Source organism: Sciurus vulgaris, assembly GCF_902686455.1.
Source record: "Sciurus vulgaris genome assembly, chromosome: 6".
Lineage (NCBI taxonomy): Eukaryota > Metazoa > Chordata > Mammalia > Rodentia > Sciuridae > Sciurus > Sciurus vulgaris.
The window spans coordinates 68,497,678-68,523,248 of record NC_136466.1 but is presented as its reverse complement, the minus strand read 5'-3'; the positions used below and the strand labels follow the sequence as shown (position 1 = coordinate 68,523,248).

At 40.2% G+C, this 25,571-nt stretch overlaps 1 pseudogene across 1 annotated transcript; it reads right to left on the bottom strand.

Annotated features, from left to right (window-relative positions):
- Positions 1–2,666: 2,666 nt before the first annotated feature.
- On the bottom strand, positions 2,667–4,222 carry LOC306664027 (non-POU domain-containing octamer-binding protein-like; annotated as a pseudogene). The gene has a single exon. The product of its transcript is annotated as a non-POU domain-containing octamer-binding protein-like (transcript).
- Between the last annotated feature and the right edge of the window lie 21,349 nt (positions 4,223–25,571).

The window sequence follows — 25,571 nt, the reverse complement described above, 5'->3', positions numbered from 1 at the left end:
GCCGGCCCTCTTTCTGGGCTAACTGCTCTCAGAGCAACAGAAGAACAAGATCCGACTTAGATGTGACGCAGATTCCTTTTACCAGAAGTAGCTGGCTGCACCCACTTGCCCAACAAATAGCCACCACTGGAGCCTTCTTGGCTTTGAATATGAAGACGAGAATCTCACAAGAAGGAACCTTTCAGCTGGGAGGACTCCATCAAGATCTGGGGTATAACTGTTTCAGAGAGACCCTGCCTAATACTGTGACTGCTCACTTTGGGGAATTTCCTGGTTGGCTCAGAGCTACTGATTCAGCAGTCACTCCCTGAGTGGATCCTAATGGAAGGTGGTGGGAGGGCTGGTTCCAGGTTCAGTGGTGCTCAAGGAGGATCTGTGGAACAGAGAAATGCACAGAGATTCACACTAGTCTTCTCCCCATCTTTGCCACTTTCCCTTTCTTTCTTCTCTTAACTTCTTGCTGACAAATCTATTCCTTCCCCATCTATGCCCAATGCTTCTCTCAGACATACAGGTGTATTTTGCTCCCGCTGGGCCTGGAAGATTACTTCAAGGTCCAGTGATTTGGTATCAGAAGGTCTACGTTTTCTCCTTCATGTTACCACTTAAAGAAGCATGTTGTAATTTCCTCAGCAGAAGTGAAAGTGGTCAGTTTCTACTCCAGTGTCTGCCTAGGCACAAGGCAGAGGCCGAGAGGGAGCAAGAGGAGAGGAAGAGAGCGCGCTGAAGGGGGTGTGGGTAAACTTCACGTAAACTCTGACCACCCAGTGTGAGGAAATGAAAACTTGGGTTCAAGGACAAATTTGCCATTAATTATAATTCTCTGTCATCAAGCAGCTGCTGGGAGTTTTTTAAAAATTATTTTTATCTGATATATGAATTTTAACAACTGGGACTTCCTCATTTGCCTGAGGAGGATCATTTCAATGTTCACAACTTGTAGTTAATTTGAAAATGAATAAAATATTAAAATATGAACACACTTTACTTCCCCTAAAACAATACCTAAATTAATGCAGTGCCCTGCTAACCATCCCACACAGGCATTCAGATTGCAAATGAGCTCAGTTTCAAGGGCACTTATATCGGTTCAGCAAATGCACACATTACATGACCAAAATGGTACTGATGATGCAGGCCTCCAGAAGTCTTCTGTCCCATGATCTCTGATCTCAAAGGTTTGAATACTCATAGTAGAACCAATGATATTGATTCATTGGCCCCCAATGAGAAGGTTTTCATCTAGTGCAGCAGTTACACTGAATTCTAATTATCACAATTTTTCAAATGGATTTGTTTCCAGAAAGCTTGCTTGAGAAAAGTTAAAAGACCCAAGTTGTTAAGCATATCATGTTGCCTTTTTGTTTTAAATAGCTGGTGTGTACAAAGTAAGAGGTCGAATTGTTACTTCAGTGGCAAGGATGATTTTTATGGTACATTTGTAATTGTTCTAAAAAATTAATATGAATTAAAAGTTACCAGAATTAAGTGGTGATGTGTACCTTAAAAAGTAGAAAAGCAGAGCATTTGCCTAGCACATGCAAGGCACTGGGTTTGATTCTCAGTACCAATATAAATAAATAAATGAAATAAAGATCCATTGCCAACTAAAAATATAAATACACTTAAAAATTAAAAAAAAGAATATGAGAACAAATTTGCTCTAAAAAAATTGTCATTATATTTGTTGAAAGAATAGTGTCAAGGTCCACATTCTGTGGATCTTCAGGACATAGTTTCTTTAGATTTTGGTTTTGGCATCCACAAAGCTGCTGGTTTCTTTTAATTTTTTTTGAAACTGTATGTTTTTACAATTAATCAGATTTTCTTGTTTGCTTTGGTTGTAGGAAGCTCAATTTATAGACTAACTCTAGTGACTATAGAATTTTTTTTAAAAGGTTTAAAATGTATTTTAATAAGTTGATGCTGCATTACTTCCCCATTTCTCAGAAAAACTCCAAATTTAAGGTATCAGGAACAAATCAAACATGGTACACCAATAAAAAATGCACAGCATAACTACCTAAGATAGGCAAGGCTAAGTGCTACTGTCAGACCATCAGCATACAGCAACCTTGTTCCCAAGATTGTACTAGGCCTATCAAGAAAAGCTGTGAATACCAACATCATAGACACAAAAGGCTCATTCTTGAGTTGTCTTTACCCAAGAGAAAGATGGAGACAAGTTAACACAAGATTTTTTAAAAAGATATGCTAAAATGAGAAGTTCTAAGAGAAAATGTCTTCCTTAGGACATGAAGGGGTAATATATGGGGTATAACAGAACTGTATGTACTGTTTGTGACCTCTGTGGACATTTGCCTGAATTCTCACCTGGGAGCCAATGGAGCAATGGGGCTAAGATCATTGGGGGATGTTTTGTTTTTGTGGGATATGTGGCAGTGTCTCTGAGTTCAAGGGGTGTAAGGACAAGAAAGCAAATAAAACATGATAGGAAAAAAAAAACGGAATGATTAAGATTAATGGGGCTCTAACTGGATCCATTTTGCTATGGGTCCCCCAGACCTCAACAATCACATTTGAGACTTCAGGAACGCACCACACAGAATCAATTAACCAATAAGCCACACAGAACTGATTTGTTACATACCACTCCTCCGTTGCCCTCTGCCTCCAGCATATTCCTATAGTACAGGCAGGGAAGACCTAACTATTGGGAAGAATCCCTAATACTTTTCCAGGGTAGAATTCAGGCTAGTCCAAAAAGAGTCCTTCTTTTAAGGGTTTTGGGAAACTAGACACTGCAATTTTATTAGTATCGGCGACATTTGTTTGGAGCAAATTCAGCTCCAGGAGCTGCACGGTTGAATGCAGGAGGGATTCCACCAGTTGCCCCAATTCCTTCCATTGTGGCAGCTTGGCCAAAGCGTTCAGTTGTTGGTGGGGTCAGTCCCAAAGTTCCATCCGGCATCATAGTGGCAGGTCCTGGAGGAGCTGGGGTACCAGCTGGCACAGGAGCAGGGGGCATGGCGCCTCTATTATTCAAGCCCATAGCTCCTCCCATAGCCATCTGGCCCATCCTTATCTCAAGGTCCCCTTGAATCCTTCCTGCTGTCGCTGCATCATCTCTTCTTGTTGCCGCCGCACTTCTTCCTCACGGCGCCTACGCTCCTCTTCCTGCCTGAGCTCCAATTGCTTTCTTTTTTGCACCTCTTGGTTGTGCAGCTCTTCCATTCTTCGAAGTTCTTCTTGGCGCCTCCTCAAATCCTGCCTCATTAGCATACTTGGTGCTCACAACAAGCAGCCTCCATCTCCATTTCCAGCTTCTCAGGAGCCAACTTGATGTTGTGGTCCACCTGGTCCTGTTGCTGTTTCTCCATCTCAGTGAGTGCCTTCCAACGCATAGCATACTCAGACTCAAAGGAACCAGCCTGTGCAAATCTGGTGGCTGCTCTCGCTCCTTGTGAAATTGCTGGTTCTTTATAACCAGTTTCTCTGGAAGCCCTTCTTCATCATCTAACTGGTCCATCGGCTCCATAGTCACAGACCGAGGAAATGTGGTTAACAGGAAAGACCCTTCACTGCCTCTGTCCAGAGCTTTCCAAGCAGCTGTATTCCCTGAGAACTCAACAATGCCTTTTCCTGAGGGTCTTCCTCGATCATCCACAATGACTGCGGCCCTCTCCACCTGGCCAAACACAGAAAAAGCTTCTTCCAGCAGTTTGTTAGACACGTACTGAGGAAGGTTTCGAACCGTAAGGGATGCACTATGACAGGCAAAGTGCACACGCAGCTGTTTTCCACGGAGTGGCATATTGTCCAGCTCTACTTTGGCAATTTCCGCCAGGGTTCGTGTTTCCATGTGGATAAAGCCAAAGCCTTTAACCTTATGAATGAAAACTTCGCCTGCCTTTCCGTATTTCTCAAAAAGTTTCCTCATTTCCTCCTCAGTAATGTCAGGAGGGAGATTACCCACAAAGAGACGGCTACGTTGGGTGAAGGTCTTCTCTCCTGGTTTCCTAAAATTCTTCAGGTCAATCGTCAAGCCTTCATTTTGGCTGCTGGCCTGTTGCCCATTTGCAGGTATTGGTAGTGGTGATGGCTGCTGCTGGTGCTGCTGGTGGTGCTGCTGGTGGTGATGCTGGTGGTGTTTCCTTGGAGTATGGTTCTGTTTCTCCAAATTAAAGGTTTTATTGCTCTGCATTTTTGCACCCCTCTACACACAGTCCTTTCCTCAGGGTAATGGCGACACTGCATGGCCTCTACCCTGACTATAGAATTTTAATGTTTGCATTTTATTTTTTATTTTTTGAAGATTGTAGGAGTGGGGTGTATGGATTTTATTCCTGTGTTTATTTCCTTATCATTATTTTCCCTTCATTTAGATTCCTTCAACTGTTTTTTATCCTCCTTTTCTGTTATATATGTTCTTAAAAGCATCATGGAAGGAGATGGAACATGCATTATATAAATAAATCTGGTCTCAGAGTGACACGCATGAAAAATGACCACGCTGGCGCTGCTGCTATTCATCTTATCTGTTCACAGCAGTACATCTGGAACACTGTCTTCCTTCTTGAAGTTTCTAAAATGGTTTAATTCTTCTCTGAATTCACGTATAGCAAACTTAGGCTTTCTTCTTAGTCTTTTATGTTTTGTTCTTTCTTTTTTATCTTTTTCATCAAAAGAAATTAAAGTGAATGACAACCTTAGCTTCCAGTAGGCATGGACTCTGGGGCACCGTCCATGGTCTCACTCCCAGAAAGCCTTTGTTTTGATAACACCCAGAAGGGTGATCCATCGAGCCTGGTCCATCATGATTCCTTTGCCCAGTGAAGATGTCCTGGCATTTATCTTTCTCTAGCTATCTCAACATAATTATTTATCATTTGGTCAGTTTGAATTCTCTCTTTCAGCCTTCTTCCCTCTCTTTTCCTTTCCCTTTACCAATCTCTTTCTCTTTATTTCTCCTCCTCACCTATCCATCCTTCCACTCCTTCCTTTTTCCCTCCCATATGTACTTCCTCAGAAGTTTAAGAACAACAAAAGGCTCGTAGGTAGTCAGACCCCTAAAAGATAAAATCCCAGAAGAAACATAGAAAAGACAGAAGAAACAACAGGATTCTGGTTATGATGTAGGTCTTAAACTCATTCTGGGCTAACTGCTAACTCCTGTCAAGGTGGAAATCAGAATGGATTCTGAAAGTCCCAGAGGCAGAAAACTGATCTAACACATTGGTTTTGCAAATACAACTGGGTCCAGGTGGGTGGAGGTAGAGAAGAAGAGGGCTGTAGTAGACATTGGAGATTCATTTTAGAACAAAATGGAGATAACCAGACCCATTTCAGACACAAACTCATGGCAAGAGTTATCTTTATTTGTACATTTGAATCCTCTGTTCACATTCCTTCTGGAACCCATTTCAGTCTTTTGACCTCACCACTCTACCCAGAGTGGTTTTATCAAAACTACTACTGGTTTGCTTAACCCAGCGAGCAACTCCCAGGCCTCATCTTTCTTGGTCCATCACCAGCATTTGACATAGCTGATTACTCCTCTTTGAAACATTTCCTTTCTTTGGCTTTCGGGATACCACACACTTCTTGTTGCTCTCCTACTTCATGATCCCAGTGGTTCTTAAACTTCAGTGTGCAACAGAATCACCTAGAAGGGTTTGTTAAATGTAAACCACAGGGTTCACCCCCAGAACCTCTGATTTAAGAGGATGGACAGGGGGTCAGGTAATTTGCAATTCCCATGAGTTTCCAGGGGATGCTGGTCCAGGGACTACACTCTCAGAAGCACAGAACTTCTCAGTCTGCTGGACTGGTTCCATACCTCTCCTACATCTTAATTCTGGACAGCCTTAAGGCTCAGTCCCTGGGGCTCTTCTCTTTTCCATAAACACCTCCCCTTAGTTGGCTCATTTAACCTAATGGCTTCAAACAGAATCCCTATACTGAAGACAGGAATTTATAGATGTAACCTGCATGTGTCTTCGAAACCCTGTTCTTGTACATCTATCCTCCTGCTTCTCCTGTCCAGGTGGATACCCAGTAGGCATCTCAGACTTATCTAGAACTGAACTCCTGATTCCCACTCATCACAAACACAGCTTGGCTCCTCCCACAGCCTTCTCCATTCACTTTGTAGCAACTCCGACTCCATTCTTCCAATTGCTTAGACCAAAAGTCTTGGAATCATTCTGACTCCTCTCATTCATACTTCACTCCCCATCCATTAACAAATCCTGTTGTTTCTGGTCTCAAGACAAATCCAGAATCTACCATATACTTTGCTCATAGTTCAAGTCCAAGTCCTTACCTGGACTACTTGGTCCTCCAAAGTCTAGACCCTGACCTGCCTAACCTCTCATCACTACTGAGCTTTGGCCACACATCTGTCCCCAGGCACTCAGACCATGAGGCTACTCTACCACATGGGACCCTCAGCACCCTTGCCTTCAGGGATTCACTCAAGCCTTGTCTTATCAGAGATGGTCCTACTTAAGTCCCTGATCACCCTGCTGACAAGTAAGCCTTCTCTTCTAGCTCAGCCCTATTTCCTTCCTTCCTTCCTTCCTTCCTTTCTTTCTTTCTTTCTTTCTTTCTTTCTTTCTTTCTTTCTTTCTTTCTTTCTTTCTTTCTTTCTTTCTTTCTTTCTCTTTCTCTGCAGCACTTGTTACCACCTAACATACCATATGCTATTAGACTTTATTTATTGCCAGTCTCCCTCCCTCAGTCCCTCCCCAGAGTCCAAACCCTCCAGGCCTGGGGCTTTTTTTTTCATCTGTTTTATTCATGTTTTATGTTCAACACCTAAAACAGTGTCTGGTGTGTGGGTAGCTCAATAAATATTGTTGGATGAATGGATGGAACCACATACTCTGGCCTCATTGGCACTAATTCTAAATATCTAAGCTAATAAAGCAGAGTGTCATCCAAAATAAATTAATAGAATGAAGCAAGGTCCCTGTTGCCAAAGCAAAATAGAAAATTGAAGCAATAGCTAGTTAATTAGGGCAAAGGAATTTTTTTTTTACTATATTACAGAATCATATAGAATCATGGGACTGAAGGGAAGTCTGAGCTCAGGCTCAGCCCTGTCTCCTGACTGCAAGGATGACAGGGCATGTCACACATTTAAAGGGAATCTTTTCTGTTTTTAAGAGTACTAGGAGAACTATTTTGGTTTTCCAGTATTCATAATTTTCCCTTCTGATATTCAACAACTCACCACTAGCTTTCCTTCTTAGGAAAGTCATATGTCCCACTTTAATCCTGGTACTGGGAGGTTGAACCCAGGGCCTTGCACATGCTAGGCAAGTGCTCCACCACTGAGCTACACCCCCTACCCTCCTGCTTCCTTTTATCTTTGACTATCTGGACCTAAACAAGAACAGAAAAAAGTACCAGATCCCTGAGTCAATCATGGCAAAATATCGAATGTTACCAAATTGTGCTGAAGACTTCAGTCTTTCCCTAAGTTATCATAAGTAATTTCATTTGGATGATGTTTTCTACTGTCAGTGATCAACAATTATCTGTATTTTCTTTTTATTTTTTTTTTAATTGGAAAGAACTGTTAGCTATCCATCTTTTTAAAGTCAAATCCATTATGGCAATGTGTTACAACTTTTTAAAAACACACAAATAAGGTTTTCTGATCTTGCAGAAGGCCCATTTTCCTCCAAAATAATATTTATGTTGAATGTTGCTTGAAATTAAAAAGCAAGTTTCCAGTGAAATGAAAGAGGGCAGCCAGAAAGGCAGTGGGTTAGCCTGGGAGTTAGCAGACCTGGCTGGAATCTGGTTCTCATTCTGTTACAAATCTGCTGTGTGAACTTGAGGCAAATTACTCCTCCTTTCTGAGGCAAGGCTTTGCAAGGGAGCTCTGTGTTCTCCTTCGCCACTAGCATTTGGTATAGTTGAAATGGCTTTAGCCTGAAGTTTTCAGTTTTGATCTTCTCAGTCCTCCTTACCTCCCTCCCTTCTCCCTCTCCTTCTTTTCTTTCTTTCTTCCATTCATCCACCCATCTTCTGCTTACATTTTGCTTCTCTATTTCTTTTCCTCTTAGTCGTTCTCCATTTTCTTTCAATTGCTCTCTTCCATACTTTTTATTTTTTACTAGCCCCCCTTTCTCTTTTGTTATTTCCCCCTTTCCTTCATTCCTTTCTCCACCTCCTTTCTAGCTTTCCTTCTTCTCTTTCTTTGGTTCCTTCTTTCAACAGCAAATCACTTGACATTTCAACAGATCCATAAAGTAGCAGCAGTTTTATGGGCTGGTGTTAACATCTATTACCACCAGCAGCATTGCAGGCTGATGTGAGAGCTGATAGGGTGACTTTTAGGCCTTGCATGGAAGGTAGCCAAATCAGCACGTGGCTATTGTTTAATGATGCCCAGTGTCCAACAGAAAGCCTCTGTGCACTGCCTCACAATTGTATGGTGGTTCCTTGCTTTCTTGTTATTGGCATGAAATAGATTTATGAAACAGCCTTTTGACATGCAAATTCTTTCCCTGTTATAGGAAGCATCAAAATGATCATTTTAAACATAAAATTTAAAAATATCTTGAGAAAGACAATGCTATAGGGTATAAACATCAGATGGGAAACATTTACCACATGATGATAATTAAAATGTCTAATTATCATAATATACAGAAAGTTGTTGCAAATTATTTATATATACATACATATTTCAATAGAAAAATGGGGAAAATTTAAGAATAGATAATTTATACCCAAAGAAATAAAAATGACAAATATAAAATGCTCGACCTCAACAATTAAATTCAGGTTGAAAGGGTCATTTTTTTGATAGAGGATTTATTGTTTTTAACAAAGTTTAATGCTTCAAACTGGCTTAAAGGGTAATATTAGTATGTATTTTTTTTCTTTTTTCTTTCTTTGCGGTACTGGGGATCAAACTCAGGGCCTTGTGCTTATGAGGCAAGCACTCTACCAGCTGAGCTATCTCCCTAGCCCAGTATGTATTTTCTTTTCCTTAACTTTTCAGATTAACATGCATGCTTAAAAGTGACTTTAAAAATACTTTTCTCCCACTGAACAATTTGGTCAAATAATATCCTTTGCTTCTTATTACTCTAAGTAATAAAGAAATTTGGAGGTATTTTTTAAAAAGTGTTTTTCTTTTTAATTGACACATAATTATTGTACACAATTATGGGATAGAGTGTGAAAATTTAATACCTGTATATAATGTGTAATGATCAAATCAGGATAATTAGCATTCTCATCTCCTCAAATAGCTTTCATTTCTTTGTGTCCAGAGCCCTCAAACTCCTATCTTCATAACATGTAGAATAGGTTGTTGTAGTCTACAGCCACCCTAGTGTGCTATAGAACACTTGAACTTAATTTTCCTACCTAGCGTGGTAGGTATTTTTTTTTCCTGAGTAATGTTTTATGTGAGCCAAATTCTATAAGACTGGTTCTCTAATTTTCTTCTCTACCCTCAATTTCCACTAAAATGCTCAGAATATTAGGTATCATAGCCCTTATTCAAGATTCTGTCTTATAATTGAAAGGCATCGGGCAACCTTGGAGACCTCCACCTTTATCTTAGTTAAGATGCTGGAATGGAGTCACAATGAGCCTGGGCTAAACCTTAGCTCTGGTAGTTGGTCATGAGTGTTCTTGGGTAAGTTCTTTATTCTCCTGAGCCTTGATTTGTTTCATCTGTAAATAGGACCAATACTAACATCTCTTTCATAAGGTGGTGGTGAGCCTTATGTGATGGTAGGCATATAAGAAAATCCTTAGCTGAGAACATAATGCAGGACAAAATAAATAAATTGCTGAGTTAATGGTGATGATGATGATGGCAGTGTTGGCAAAAGTTTAGGAGAGTAAGGGAACTGACGGGAACTGAAAGGAGAACTCTGCAGAGAACCTAAGAATTTAGAAAGAAGTAGAATCTCGCATACATAGGAAGAAAAGAGCTTTGCAACTTATTCACAGTTGGAATTGAACTCCCTTGAAATCCCACGGAGTCAGTACAATGTAGAATGATATCTCATTCTGGTGAATAGCCAAGCTGTAAAATCTTTCACAAATGTAAATACAGTAGATTGAAGGGAACAGATCAGAAAAGAGAGCGGCAACAGTTGCAACAGCAGGGGAGGCAAACACACATTGAGGTCTGTGTATAATTTTGACACAATATGGGTCAACATCTAATAATATTCCAAAGAGCAGGAGAGGTAACCTTGACAACCCAAATGATGCGGGCATGGAAGGAATAAGAGATTCACAGACAGAATCAGGGGAAAATCAGGGCCATTTTCTTGGTTCACTGCTGGTTTATAGCTTTTGCTTGTAACTTGTAACCCTAAATCTTCGCTTACTTAATCAACAAGCATCCATTAATACCTGTAGTACCTCAAGACAGTGAGAATATACAGATACTCCCTGCCCACATGAAGCCTCTCAGGGAGGACATCTCAACATCGCAACCAACTAGGGGATAGCTCAGCCCTTGCAGCAACCCCGTCAGCTCAGTTCTTGCAACAAAAAGGGAGTGATCAGTTTTGATTGGGATAATGTTAACAGAAACAATGACCATAATGATAATAATAAATTGGCTAGGTTTTGCTGCAGTAGCAATCAATCTCTAAATCTTGGTGGTCCATACAATAAACTTTTATATCTTGATCATGCGACATGTCCATGTAGGTTTGCAGGGAAACCAACCTCACACACCACTGAACACCAGCATCTAGAAGAGACCACTTCCTGGCTTCTGGGGCAGAGAAGAGCGCATGGAACATTGAGAGCTGGCTCTAATCTTAAGTGTCACTTGCAGCTGTAGCTCACTAGCCAGACATTGTCATGTGGCCTTACTCGATTATGGGACTAGCATAAGAGGAGTGAAGTACCCAGAGTATGAAATCTTAGCAGACCCTCACTTTTGGGGAAGTGCATTTTAGGGTTGGCCCTTGAGTGACTTCTTTTAGGATCAAGTGGCTTCTTACATTATTCACCTTAGACATCTCACAGGTCTCACCCTAGTCCCAGCATAATTATGAGAGAGTGAGGAATGCAGTGTTCCCTGTGTTTAGGAAGAGGAGGTCAGTTGGCTATTGGAAAGCAGTAGAAATGTCTGCTAACTCCGGCTGGAAACCTCAACCTCATCTGTGACTTTTCTATTCCTTTTCTCCCCACCTTTCTGACCCAGCTAGTCAGAAACTTTGGGGTTTAGCCAAACAACAAACATACCAACATGTTGTGGGCTATTTCAGTCAGCTTTTTCACTGTTTAACCAAAAACCCTGACGAGAACAATTTTAGAGGAGGAAAAGTTTATTTTGGGGTTCACGGTTTCAGAGGGGTTAGTCCACAGTCAAATAGACAGTAGATTCCATTCCTCAGGGTTTAAGGTGAGGCAGAAATTCAGGGTGGAAGAGTATGGTGGAGGAGAGTTGCTCAGGACGTGACCCCAGGCAGCAGAGAGATGAGAGCTCAGCTCAACAGGGGCAAACTATATACCCAAAGGCACACCCCAGGAGCCCACTTCCTCCATCCACACCCTACCTGCCCACAGGTACCACCTGGTTAGTCTCTATCAGGGGGTTAACACACTGATTAGATTAACCTCCTACAACATAATCATTTCACCTCTAAGCCTTCTGGCATTGTCTCACATGTGAGCTTGTGGGGGACACCTGATCTAAACCATGAGAGGCTGACATCAGGTCTTGCCCTCTGCATGCTTATGCTCGTCATTCCTCACAGCAGCCCTGGGAGGCAGTTCCCATTACTATTGCAATTTTTAAAAGGAGAACAATCAAGTAACTTGCCCAAGGTAATTGTTTGTAAGAGACAGAGTTGGGATTTGAGCTCTTGTCTGTTTACGGTGCCACTCACCCTTGTGGGAGCTCACGCTCATTTTACATTCCAAATTTGATAGATCAGCCCAACCCATGAGATAGTTGGGGCAGAATATACTCGCTTGCAACTAGGAGGAAGTGTGTATAAGAATCATTGTTAGTGATTTCAAGTCTGTGTGGTTGATAAGAGGCGACTTTTTTTGTCGTTGTTGTTTTGGGTTTTTACATTAGAGTGAAGCTCCATCTGTAATTAGCAAGTGTGGGATATAGAATAGAGGTCAAAAAGTCTCCACTATTCAAAATATAAATGAACAATACCTGGCTGCTAATACGAATGCAAATTTATCATAAAGTTCCCAATACTGAGTCATAAAATCATCCCTTAATCAGACAAAAGTGCAAGAGTGCAAGGTTAATTTGAGAATTTAGCAAGAGTGTCACATGTAAATTTGGCAGTGATCAAGTTTTCTTTGGTCAAAATATTTAAGTGCTTATTTTGGGTTTATTGGGCATAAAATATTGAATGAGTGTGAATACCCCCCCCCCCCCCCGCCCCAAATCTGGCTCCTCCTGAGCGCACAAATGGCTGTAATGCTGAGAGACAAAGGAACTGGGGAAGAAGGAATCAGTTTAATGGAGGAGGAGGAGCATTTGTGAAGCAGTCATTAAGGATGAGGTCATGTTCACCAGTGCACACAAAAAACTTTGCCTTTACGTTTTTTGTGGAAACATCTGGCAAAAACATGTTGAGAAAAGAAAACTTTTTCTGTTTTGTGCAATGGGATCTTGCTGTGAAAAGACGAAAACTTGGGCTAATTACAGGATGTCTGCAAAAAGAAAGGGCTAGCTTTATATTTTAGATCCGTTTTTCTCCCTACAGCATAGAATGTCTAATATAAAAGCAATGGTATGCTGTGGGAAATAAGTATGGGGTAGGGAACAATGAAATGTATCTAATATATAATACTGTACCATAAGGGTTATTAAAATAGAATTCAATTTATACTTGCTTTTATAAATGTGCCAAGAGAAAAACAGACAACTTTGAAATTTGTATGATAAAGACCACAAAGCTGTTTATTTTCTTATGTGTAAAATGTTGCAGACTTTTTATAAAAAAAATATGTCCCAGCTATTGTCCTACACTGAAGTAAATAATGCATATTTTGGAATTTTGGTTTGCATTTATGTTTTTAGACTGCAATATCCCCAAACTCTTAACATTTTCCTTTCTCAATGTTCCTTTAGTCTGTTTGGCCTTTCCCTACAATCCTACATTTCTTTTATCCCCTTTGCAGGGTTCTGCAAATTTCTTCTGCCTCAAAACAGCAGAAGAAAATCAAAGCAAAAAAAAAAAAAAAGTTGGGTGCATTCAGGTCTTAATCTCTTTTGGAGCATCCCACATGACCCTTCTACTAATGGTACCAGATGTTAAAGGACAGGATGACAGGCATCCAGGGGTTAGCAAGTCCTTCAGACAGTTAAGCATTCTAAAAGGGTTTGAATTCAATGAGGCAGAGTGGTGCAGAGTCCCAGTGGCTTCTTCCTGTAGGAAAAGGATGCTTAAAATAAGGGGTAGGGGAATCTTCTGTCTGCTGGAGCTGATTGAATTCAATCTTTAGAATTCATGTGACCATTTTATTAAAATTTTTTTTTAAATAAAGAGCTAGGCCAGTCATATCAACCTCCTACTTTTGTGACATCATTTATATTGTCATGTATCCAATTGACTGAAAACTATGGGCTCAGGGACTAGGAGAATCTGGTTCCAATAACCTAGTCTCCTGGGGACCATATGCTGTACCTAACTGCTCCTTTGCAAGTGCCCACCGACCTCTGTATAGCGCTGTCAGAAGTCAGTTCTCAGAGCCAGGAATCTCAAAATTATTTGGAGAATATTCCCTTTATTGTTCAATAGTGACACTCTCTTTAGCTCTCCACACTTCCCATCCTCTTTCCAAAACTAAGCCCAGGTCATCTGTCATTTAGTATCATTCTGACAATGCTGGTTTTCTTAAAGTTGAGACACCATATATCTACCATAATTAAAAAAATAAAAATAAAAAGACCAAAAACGTTGTGTGGATTTTCTGACATTTGCCTGTTTTGCTGTGAGTTTCTGATTTGTGTGATTTGCAATAGAACTATAAGTTTCTTAAATCCACCACTGTCTGTTTTTGCTCCCCAGTGTTTCTTCCACCAGAACCTAGAACTGCTTCTGGCACAGAGTATATATTCAATAATTTTACCTGTCAGGCGTAGGAATAAATGCCACTACTTTTGCCATGTACTGTGCTAGGTCCTTTGAATATAGATGTGAATAAGACAGAGTTCTTACTATTGAACCCTGGATAAAGGGCTGAACTTACATTATGGCTGTCAGTGCTGTTGGCTTTAAGCAAAGCAAAAGAAGTAGAAGTTTCCATTAAAGGTCTGGCTTAGGAATCCTAAAGGAAACTCTGCTTCCAAATGTCTCTTCCATTAGCCTGACAGTGCATGGTATTTTATGCATTTATTAACAATGATAATAGCAACAACAAGCATAATTATGGGTACTTACTCTCTGTTGGAGACTGTACAGAGTTCCTTGCAAATATTTGACAATATCATATATAATTTTATATATCATGCATAATTCTATAATCTCATATATAAGATTATATGGGATATAACCTAATACCCCTATATAAGAGGTAGTATATTATTTTATTCATGAACAGAGAGAAATCCAGAGATTATGTGCCCTCATTGGTTTACCTGCTTCATGACTGGTAAGAGGAGGTAATTGCTTTGAGCCCAGCCTATCGGAGTTCACAAATCAGACCTCTAGCCACGCTCTGTTCTTTTTCCCACTCCTTCCTTAAGGATCAGGTCATTTTGTTAAGAAAAGGCAGCATATTAATTAGTATCACTTGGTTGATTTTGTCCCTTATAGGAAACAAAATTTGGCATATTTTGATTTATTTTTCCAACTATTCACTGACATGAGCTGGACAAGTCTTATGTCCCTATTGTAAAAATGAGGAACTTGGGACATCTGGAGGTAATAAGGAGCAGACTGCTGGTATGACTGAATCTCAAACAGTATTCTCTCTACTGCATGGAGAACGAACCTCTAAGGATTTCAGAAAGACATTTTCTGGTTCCATGTTTTCACTAAGGGATGGGAATCCATGTAGTGTTCCCCCACCCCCCAATCTGATCCAAAAAGTTTTAGAGAGACCACATTAGTGATTGGAAAAATGCATGACCAAGAAGACCAATGATGATCTTGCCTCATCTAGGTCTACTTTTCCTGGGGGATCAGGAAATGGTCTCTGCTTCTGTCCTCTGCTTCCCTCTAAACCATGGTTCTCAATCAGAGATGGTCCACCAACCAGGGACATTTAGCAATGTCTTGAGACACTTTTTATGGTTCTATTTGGGGTTGGGTGGCTGCTACTGGCATCAAGTGAGAGTCCAGGGATGCTGTTTATCATCTTAGCATTTGCAGGACAGCTCCGTGCAGTGAAGTATCTGGTCCATAAAACTCTCCTTAAGCAATGTTCTGTCTATCTCATTTAAAAAATTCTTATTTCTCCAAAAAGTTTAGAAACACCAGACACTTCAACAGACAGAATATCTTAATTGATTACATATAGATGTATAGGACCACTGAAAAGAAGGGAGATGTTTAATGATCTTCACAAACACTGTTATTAAAAAAATTTCTCCCAGTACCAAAGGTAGAGTATCCTAAGTGAAAAAAAAAAAAAAAAACAAACTTCAGTATTTTGAAAATAAACTATATAATCACTAACAAAATATCAATTGGTGTTCTTCTACATAAAGGACTTTTTAAAAAACAGAATGATACAGTGAAGTTTTAAGATAGTCAGTGAAGTAGGCATCACACAGATGGGCATGGAAAATTAAAATAATTTCCTGTAAACAGAAAGAAATAGGAAATGAGGTTTATTTAAACCTTTAATTCACTGCCACCTTTCCGAGGCTTTGAGAAGCTTTGTACTTAGAATTCTGCTTATGTGGCACCGTTTGTGTCTCTCTTCACTGTGTGTTTTGGAGATGCATGCAGGTGACCAAGAATTCATCATTTTGTTCTTAGTACCCTGCAACACACCTGGGAACACCAGAGATGTGCCACTGCTCAGAGCTCTGGACTTAATCGGGTGTGGGGTTCTTTACTCAATGATGGGGTATCTCTCCAGGGCCAATGGTGTCAGCCAGCCACCTTCTTCACCTTAGTCTTCTTCCCAAGCCTGTGTTCTCAGCAGAATAAGGTTTCTTCTAGTTAAACCATTCAAGAATCATTTATCTATTTTTCAATGGGACCAGGCACCAGTGATGGTATGTACACCGGTATGTACAGTGATGAATGGTGTAGGCAGTCTCTGGCTTTGAGGAGCTTATAGTATGGTAGGAGGCAGAGAGGAATGAATAGTTAATCCCACAGTGGTGATTATGATAGAGAAAATAACTGAGGATCGAACGAGGGCACCTGACAGGGGACCCTGCCAGACCACTTGGGAAGTGCCCGTGAGGGGGAGGCTGGCCAGAGATGTGACATGTAATTGGATGCATAGGATCAATGAATGGTGCAGGGAAAGTATATTCCAGGCGTCACAGGCCACCTCGTGGTTTCTGTAACTCAAGTGTAAATGGACCTTGTATAGTGGCCTTTGTGCCTTTTGGCTCCTGCTACTTCTGCTTACAGTCTTATTTTCTGATATTTCCTCCTTCTCATTTGTAAGGGAAGGAAGGTGATTAGGTCAGTTTATTTTTCACCTTTGACTTGTATGACTTTTGAGCTATTCCTGTTTCTGGAACTACAGTCAAATTTATTCTTGGGCAAGAGCCAGAGTCCTCAGACAGCCTTGCCACGATGCTCTGGAAGGCTTCCTGCCCCTCACCATGTGGTGATCCCTGTTTCTTAGGAGAAAAGATGGAGTTTTGGACTGCATGGTAATGCAACCCTTGGGCTAATCCACTAGCATGGATCATTTGCCCTCATTACTATAAGAGGAGGAAAGAAAAGCATGAGAAATTCTCGGTCATCATTTTGTATTGCCTTATCTCAATCGCTTTGGTGTCCAAGAGAGGTACACCACTCTTCCTTGTCCCATCTGCCTGCCAGCTCCACTGAGCAGAGCTGTAGATGAATCTGTCTGTGCCTCCAAAAATAAGGTGGTCTTGTTTGGATTTCACAAAAAATTCAAGGAAAGAAATTGTCTAAGTAGAAGCCTGAGAAGACATGTGGATACTATAAATATTATTACTTATAATATACTATACTATTACTATAATATTATTATAATATTATCCTGAGTAGAAAATAAAAGGGATTTTTAGGGCTGGGGTTGCGGCTCAGTGGTAGAGTGCTTGACTCGCATGTGTGAGACACTGGGTTCGATCTCAAAACCACATTAAAATGAATAAATGAATGAATAAATAAAGTATTATGTCCATCTACCACTTAAAAAATGTAAATTAAAAAGGGGATTTTATTGAAAAATGCTTTGTAAAGTTTTTGTCTTTTCAGAATTTTATACCCACACCTTTAAAAAGAACTAGTTACTTAATTTAGGGTTAGCCAAGAGAAGGGAATCTTTTACTTCAGGCCGCAGATTCCTCTTAAACTGGGAGGGATGGCTCTTGACTTCTTTTGTGTTCACCACAGTGCACAACAGGGGCTGAGCAAAAGGTGGCCTAAGAGGACTGTGCCATCCGTGTTTGTTAAGGAAAACCAGGAATTCTTCACTCTAGTTCTTTGAACCTCCTCCCAGGTGGCTCCTCCTCCTTTCTTTCTTTCTTTCTTTCTTTCTTTCTTTCTTTCTTTCTTTCTTTCTTTCTTTCTTTCTTTCTTTCTTTCTTTCTTTCTTTCTTTCTTTCTTTCTTTCTTTCTTCCTTCCTTCCTTCCTTCCTTCCTTCCTTCCTTCCTTCCTTCCTTCCTTCCTTCCTTCTTTCTTTCTTTTCTTCTTCTTCGTCATCAGCGTCATTGTCCACTCCTTCTTCTCTTTTTACACGTCTGTTGTGGGTCTCATCACATTACCCTGTCATCAATATTATTGTCATCATCATCATCACTGACTCCGATTAGTTGTTTTCAAAGGTGGCTTTGGCAAGCTTTTGGAAGCTTGATGGTATGGGTCAATCATCTGTCTCTCCATCTATCATCCATTCATCCATCCATGCATCCACTGAATAAGATTGTCTTGGTCCCCCAGTTACTGTAGTAGCACCATTTTAACCATAACCAACTTTTTGGTGACTTGAGTCCTCAAGCTACATAAAAATGCAATAATCATGGTGGAGTGGGGTTGAGTGAGTATGTGGGGAAAGGTGTGGTGGGGAGGGATGAATGAGAGGGGGAGCAGGAGAGGGAGAATGCACGGATATGAGAACACATAGTAGCAAGGAGGTTCAGATTGATTCATTCAGCTCTTATTTCAAAAGAGATTTACAAATATGTTAAACTATTTTAGAAAGCCCTGAACAAGGACCTTTTGTGAGAGGCCACAAATAAAACTCACCCATTCAATGACAGCATGCTTAAAGAAGAGAAACAAATCAAGGGAAAACAGAAATGAGAAAGAACCTTCGTGAAGAGGAAGGAGGGTGGGAGAGGGAAAGCGAGTGAGACCTGTCCTGCCTGAGGAGACCAGCAGGACTTTCTTACCTCTCTGCCAAGCATAGTCTCAGCACTGAAGCAGAAAGTGAGGGTCCCGGAGGAGGATGGGCCCTGACACCAACTCTACAGGATTCCTTGCAGTTCTCCAGATTCCCCACTCCCATCCCACCCACCACTGGGCATCAATGACTCTGCTTTCATCTCTCTGTGAAGCCCTTCTCAGTTTCCCAAGGCGGTGTGAGGGGCAGCCTCATCTCTGTACCCACACTCCCCCCTACTTGTCCTTCTACTTAGAATTGCCTTAGTATGTACTATTTATCTGTCTGGATTTCTAACTTGGCTGTTGTTATGGTTTGAATGTGAGGTGTCCCTCGAAAGCTCATGTGTGAGACAATGCAAGAAGGTTCAAAGGAGAAAATGATTGTGTTATGAGAGCCTTCACCCAATCAGTGAATTAATCCCCTGCTAGGGATTAACTGAGTGGTAACTGAAGGCAGGTGGGGTGTAGTTGGAAGAGGTGGGCCACTGGGGACATGGCTTTGGGGTATATATTTATATCCAGCCAGTGGAGTCTCTCTGCGTCTTGATTTTCCTTTGAGCTGCTTCCTTCCACCACACTCTTCCACCATGATATTCTGCTTCATCTCAAGTCCCACGGAATGGAGCTGGCTGTCTATGGACTGAGACCTCTGAAGCTGTGAACCTCCAAATGAAACTTTCCTCCTCTACAGTTGTTCTTTTAGTCCCAAAAAACTGACTAATACAGCTGTGGACTTGTGGTCACAAGTTTGGTCTCTGTTGCCTTTCAATATGTAGGGCTTATCATAGACCCTTGTTTATAATCAATAACATTTGAGAAATGGAGGAGGAATAAAGGAGTAATCTGGCAACTCTACTAGAGTCCCTAAATAGAAATATACATTCAGTGAGACTTTAGACATTCATTCATTCAACCAATCAATCAACTATCCAATAGTGGTATTTGCTACATGTTAATCACTGTGATAATATCAGTCTTTGAATTCCCTAGTGGGACTAGTTAATAGACTAGTAAAGTGAAGTGTGCTACAGAGAGGTAGACAGTGGTGATGGTTGCACAACAGTGTGAATGTAACTAATGTCACTGAATTGTATATTTAATAATGGTTAAAATGACATATTTTATGTTATGTGTACTTTAACACATAAAAATTTCAAAACCAAGACTGTAGGCTATATATTACACTTACATGAAGTCCAGTGATGGGCAAACTAATCCACATGCTGGAAATCTGAGACATATGCTTGAGACTGTGTTATTGGAAAGGAGCTGGCGAAAACTTGATGGGAAGAGGAAATGTTTTATGTGTTGTTTGGGTTGACGATTATCTGGGCATATACAACTGTCATCACTCATTGAACTGAATGTTTCAGATCTGTGTTTTTAACCGTATGTTAGTTATTTCTCAATAGAAAGCCAAATTTTAAAAAGAAAGAGGTAGAAGAATTTATGTGAGCAACAGGAGGGGCACCAAATCTCACTAAGGGGGGCCTGGGGAGGCTTCTCATAGGACCTGAGCATGTGCACTATCAAGGCTACATTTATATGTTTGAAAGAGGGGAAAGGAGACCCACAGCTGGGAAGTGATGTGTCCACACCAACACTGCACCTGCCTCTTGAATGCTTTCTCTTATTCCACAGCTGTCCACTTAGAGGGTACATAAAGCAAACAAGGCTAGTCTTTTCAAAAGTTCAATCAGAAAATTTTTCTTACTTGCTTAAAATTCTCCTTTGGTTTCCTCCTGCCTTGGAAGGAAGTTCAAAGTCCTCACCAGGACCTAAAAGTCCCAGAATGGTCTGATTGTTATGGCTGTTGTGCTTTGTTGCCCACTCTCCCCTCTAGGACAGAGGACTTTCCCCCACACTGTTGTGAGTATTGCTGCCTGACAGCCCATACCCACCCACCCTGGCTGTTGGAGAGCAGCCCATGTCCAGTGAATGTTCAAGGTGGGCTGAGGAAGCCCAGCCATCCCCCTTGTCTCAACTTGGAACAAAGCCAACGGTCAGCAGGTCAGCGCTTCCTACCGGGTTAACCAAGGGCCTGCCATCCCACAGAGCAGCTCAGCTTCTTCCTCTGCCCAATCTTACTCTTCCATTCTCTCCATAGTTGGTCATCCCAAAAGCCAGGGAACCTAGCTGGCAAAATCCCTGTGTAACTTTATGCCACTGTCCTCCTGCAACCCAGGCATGTCACGCTTCTTTACTTCCTTTGCTGTCCTGTGCTCCTCGTGGCCTCAGGGCTGTTACTATTGTTCGTTCCCTCTGTATGGAAGTCTCTTTCTGCTGTCTGCCTGGTTGGTTCCTACCCACCCCTTAGAGTTTAGTTCAAAAGCAACTTCCTCAGGGAATTTACCTCTGACCTAGGACTATGCCCAGGTCCCTGCTAAGCACTCTTATAACACCAAATACTTTATCCTGGTACTCACCTGTAATCATTAATACCTTACTTACATAACTAGGTGTTTAAGGTCTGTGTTTCCTGCTAGAATATCTGTGTCAGGAGGGTAGATTTTATCAGTTTTTCTTTCACCATCTCTGCGTTTTATATAATAGGTACTTAATAAATACACTTATGGGATGAATCAATGAGTGATTTAATTCCTTTGTCTTGTCCCTTAGTGATCAGCAGAGGTAATTATAAAGAACTCTGTGAGTAATTGTGGTTAACAACTTATTTATCCTATTTGTAAGAAAATGAAACAAAACACCAACTATAAAAGAAACAAAAATAACACCTTAAGGAAAAAAAAAAAATCTGGACAGCCTAGAGTCAGACACAGGTGTTCTTCCTGGAAGACTCACTGATTGAGGCTTCTTGATAGACAATTCAGCCTGAGATGGAGAGAGGAAAACAACCCCAGAGAGGCTAGAAAGACTCCTCTGTGTCCAGCGTGGAGTCCAGAGTTTTCCCAAGCACATTTCAAAATGTGTCAATTAAATTAGATTCAATTCAAGACACATCTGTCTTTTAATACTCCCGAGGTTTCAATTTTTATGTTGAAATCCTCCATTCTTTTGGAACGTGACCCACTGTATAATGTAACAGTCCACTTTTTTTTTTTTTTAACCATAGGAAGTGCTTTTTAACTATGTCCAAAATCTAGAAGACATACAAAATTAATAATGTAAAATTAAAACAATTTTGCATGTATGGCAAAAATATCATGAGTAGAGAGAAAATACAAATGACACCTGAGAAAATATTGCAATTCTTATCACAAAGTGTTTATTTCTGGAGATTCAAGATGGTGGACTAGAGGGAGGCTGTGTTCCTTGGTATTCAAGCAGAGAAAAACCTGTTTGTGAGGCAGTCTTTGCTGCTCATTAATCCCCTACTGTTTACCCCATTTGTCCACCTTGATCACCCCTGGTCTGCCAGCATATTGACTATTTTTTGAGTGCAGAACCCTCACTGACTACTGCCTACCATCCGCCATTTGCCTGTTTGTCTGCTTCTTGCCTGCCCATCTCCTGCCTTTCACCTACCCATGACCCACCACTCGAGGTCCACCTGCTGATCATCTGCTGATAGCCTGCAGATTGCCAGACCACCAGTGGATCACCAGGTGCCTGCTGTTGCCTGGAAGTTCACTGTCACAGTACCCTCATGTTTGGTTACATATGGCTGCCACCATTTTGGGACAACAGCCAGGACTTACAGGACCCCTGGCGTGATTGACCCTGCCCCGCCTCCAGGACCCCTTTCTGACTGACTGCACCCCACATGGACTTGGCACCCATTCCCTGTGTTGCAGCTGCCCATTTGCCAACACATTTGGAAGCCAGTACAGCCATCTTGGATTATCCTGAAAGTGGAAGCTGCCATCTTTAGGTGGGGCCAATCCCAACCTGAGACACCTACTGGAGACTGGAAGTTCATTGTCAGGTACCGCTCATGCATCAGGCTACTGAGGACTGGGAGGTTTGAATAGTATATGACTGTTATCGTGTAGATTTTTTTTTTTTCCTTTTTGAAAAATTTTGAGTTTTTATTTCTTTATTTTTCTCACTCTATTTTCCTTTTGTTTATCTGTTTCCTCAGAGTCTCTTTCTTCCTTTTCTCATGCTAACAACCAACTTCTCTTGATCCCACTTTTACTCTTCCTATGATCTAATACTTGTATATACTTTTTTCTTATCCCATTAACAGTTACATCCCACACCCCTTCCCAATCTCTTTGTCCACCATTAGAAAGTATAGACCTCATTGAAAATCTATTTGTTATATTGTGGATAATAGTTGAACTCATTCTCTCTGTTTATTATTACAATATTTTTAATGTCTTCATAGGGGCTATTCAGTTTAGGGCTGCATATTGTCTGTACTCAGTGCTGCTAATATTTATCTCTCCCTTAAAGAAGAGGCTTTGGAAGCCTGTAGGGTCACTATAAGCCTATAGGAGGGAAACCGTAATACCCCAGATCTGCACTGCTAGAAGGGAAGATATACAAACAACATGAAAGAACAAGGGAAGAAAGTGTTCCAAACAAACCAAGATTCTATATTAATAGAATCAAATGACAACATTTTAGAAGAAATGTAAGAAAAGGAGTTCAGAATATACATAATTAAAAAGATTTGTAAAGCAAAGGATGAGATAAGAGAGCAAATGAAGGCAATGAACAATCATCCAATAAACAGTCGAAAGAGTAACTGCAGGAAGCAAAAGATCATTTCAATAAAGGGATAGAGATTCTGAAAAAAAAAATAAACAGAAATCCTTGAAGTGAATGAAATAATAAACCAAATAAAAAACTCAATGGAAAGCATCACCAACAGACTAGATGACTTGGAAGATAGAACCTCAGACAATGAAGACAAAATAATTTAATCTTGAAAATAAAGTTGACCAAACAGAGAAAATGGTAAGAAATCATGACAGAAACTTCAAGAACTGTGGGGCATCATGAAAAGATCAAATTTAAGAATTATTGGGATTGAGGAAGGCACAGAGATACAATCCAAAGGAATGAACAACATATTCAATGAAATAATATCAGAAAATTCCCCAAGCCTGAAGAATGAAATGGAAAATCAATTACAAGAGGCTTACAGAACACCGAATGCACAAAATCACAACAGATCTACACCAACGCACATTATAATGAAAATGCCTAACATTCAAAATAAAGATAGGATTTTGAAGGCTGTGAGAGAAAAGCATCAGATTACATATAGAGGGAGACCAATACGGATAGCAGACGACTTCTCAACCCAGACTATAAAAGCTAGAAAGGCCTGGACAACATATTTCAAGCTCTGAAAGAACATGGTTGCCAACCAAGAATCCTATACCCAGCAAAACTAACCTTCAGATTTGAAGATGAAATAAAATCCTTCCATGATAAATGAAAGTTAAAAGAATTTACAAATAGAAAGCCTGTGCTACAGAATGTTCTCAAAAAAATATTCCACGAGGAGGAAATTAAAAACAACAATGTAGGTCAGTAAAGGGAGGAATTACCTTAGAGAAAAATCCACTCAAAGGAGAAACCAAGCCAAGGTAAAAACCAAAAATAAGCCCAAATGCCTGGGAATACAAATCATATCTCAATAATAATGAATGTTAATGGCCTAAACTCATCATTCAAAAGACATAGACTGGCAGATTGGATTAAAAAGAAAGACCTAACAATATTCTGCCTTCAAGAGACTGATCTCATAGAAAAAGACATCCAAGGACTAAAGGTGAAAAGATGGAAAAAAACATACCACACACATGGACTCAGTAAAAAAGCGGGGATTTCCATTCTTATATCAGATAAAGTGGACTTCAAGCCAAAGTTAGTCAGATGGGATAAAGAAGGACATTTCATACTGCTTAAGGGAACCCAAAATCAGGAAGACATAATGATTGTAAATATTTATGCCCCAAACAATGGCATATCCATGTATGTCAAACAAATACTTCTCAATTCCAGAAATCAAATAGCCCACAACACAATAATTCTGGGTGACTTTAACACACCACTCTCACCACTGGGTAGATCCTGCAAACAAAAACTGAACACAGAAACTGTAGAACTAAATAATACAATCAATGATATAGACTTAATGGACATGTATACAGTATTTCATCCATCATGGAGTGAATACACTTTCTTCTCAGCAGCTCATGGATCCTTCTCCAAAATAGATCATATGCTATGCCACAAAGAAGCCATTAGTAAATACAAAAAAAAAAAAAAAAAAAAAGAGATACTCCCATGTATTCTATCAGAACATAATGGAATGCAATTAGAAATCAATGATAAAATAAAAACCAAAAACCACTCCTAACACCTGAAGACTAAATAATATGTTATTGAATGATGCAATGATAACAGAAAACATCAGGGAGGAAATAAAAAAAAAGTTCTTAAAGGTAAATGAGAACAATGACACAACATATCAAAATCTCTGGGGCACTTTGAAAGCAGTACTAAGAGGAAAGTTCATTGCATTGAGCTCATATAATAAAAGAATAAAAAGTCAACAACTAAATGACCTACCATTACATCTCAAAGCCCTAGAAAAAGAAGAACAGATCAACACCAAAATAGTAGAAGACAGGAAATAATTAACATTAGGACTGAAACCAACAAAATTGAAATAAGGGAAACAATTCAAAACATTGACAAAACAAAAAGCTGGTTCTTTGAAAAAGTACACAAAATTGATAAACTCTTAGCCACACTAATGAAGAGAAGGAGAGAGAAAACTCAAATTACTAGAATTCGTGATGAAAAAGGAAAGATCACGACAGACACCATTGAAATACATAACATAATCAGAAGCTACTTTGAAAATCTATACTCCAGCAAAATAGAAAATATTGAAGATATTGACAAATTTTTAGAGACATACAATCCTCTCAAACCGAATCAGGAAGACATACACAATTTAAACAGATCAATTTCAAGCACTGATATAGAAGAAAACATCAAAAGCTTGACAACCAAGAAAAGCTCGGGACCAGACGGATTCTCTACTGAGTTCTACAAGACCTTCAAAGATGAACTTTTATCAATACTCCTCAAATATTCCATGAAATAGAAAAGGAGGGAACCCTTCCAAATTCATTCTATGAAGCTAGTATCACTCTGGT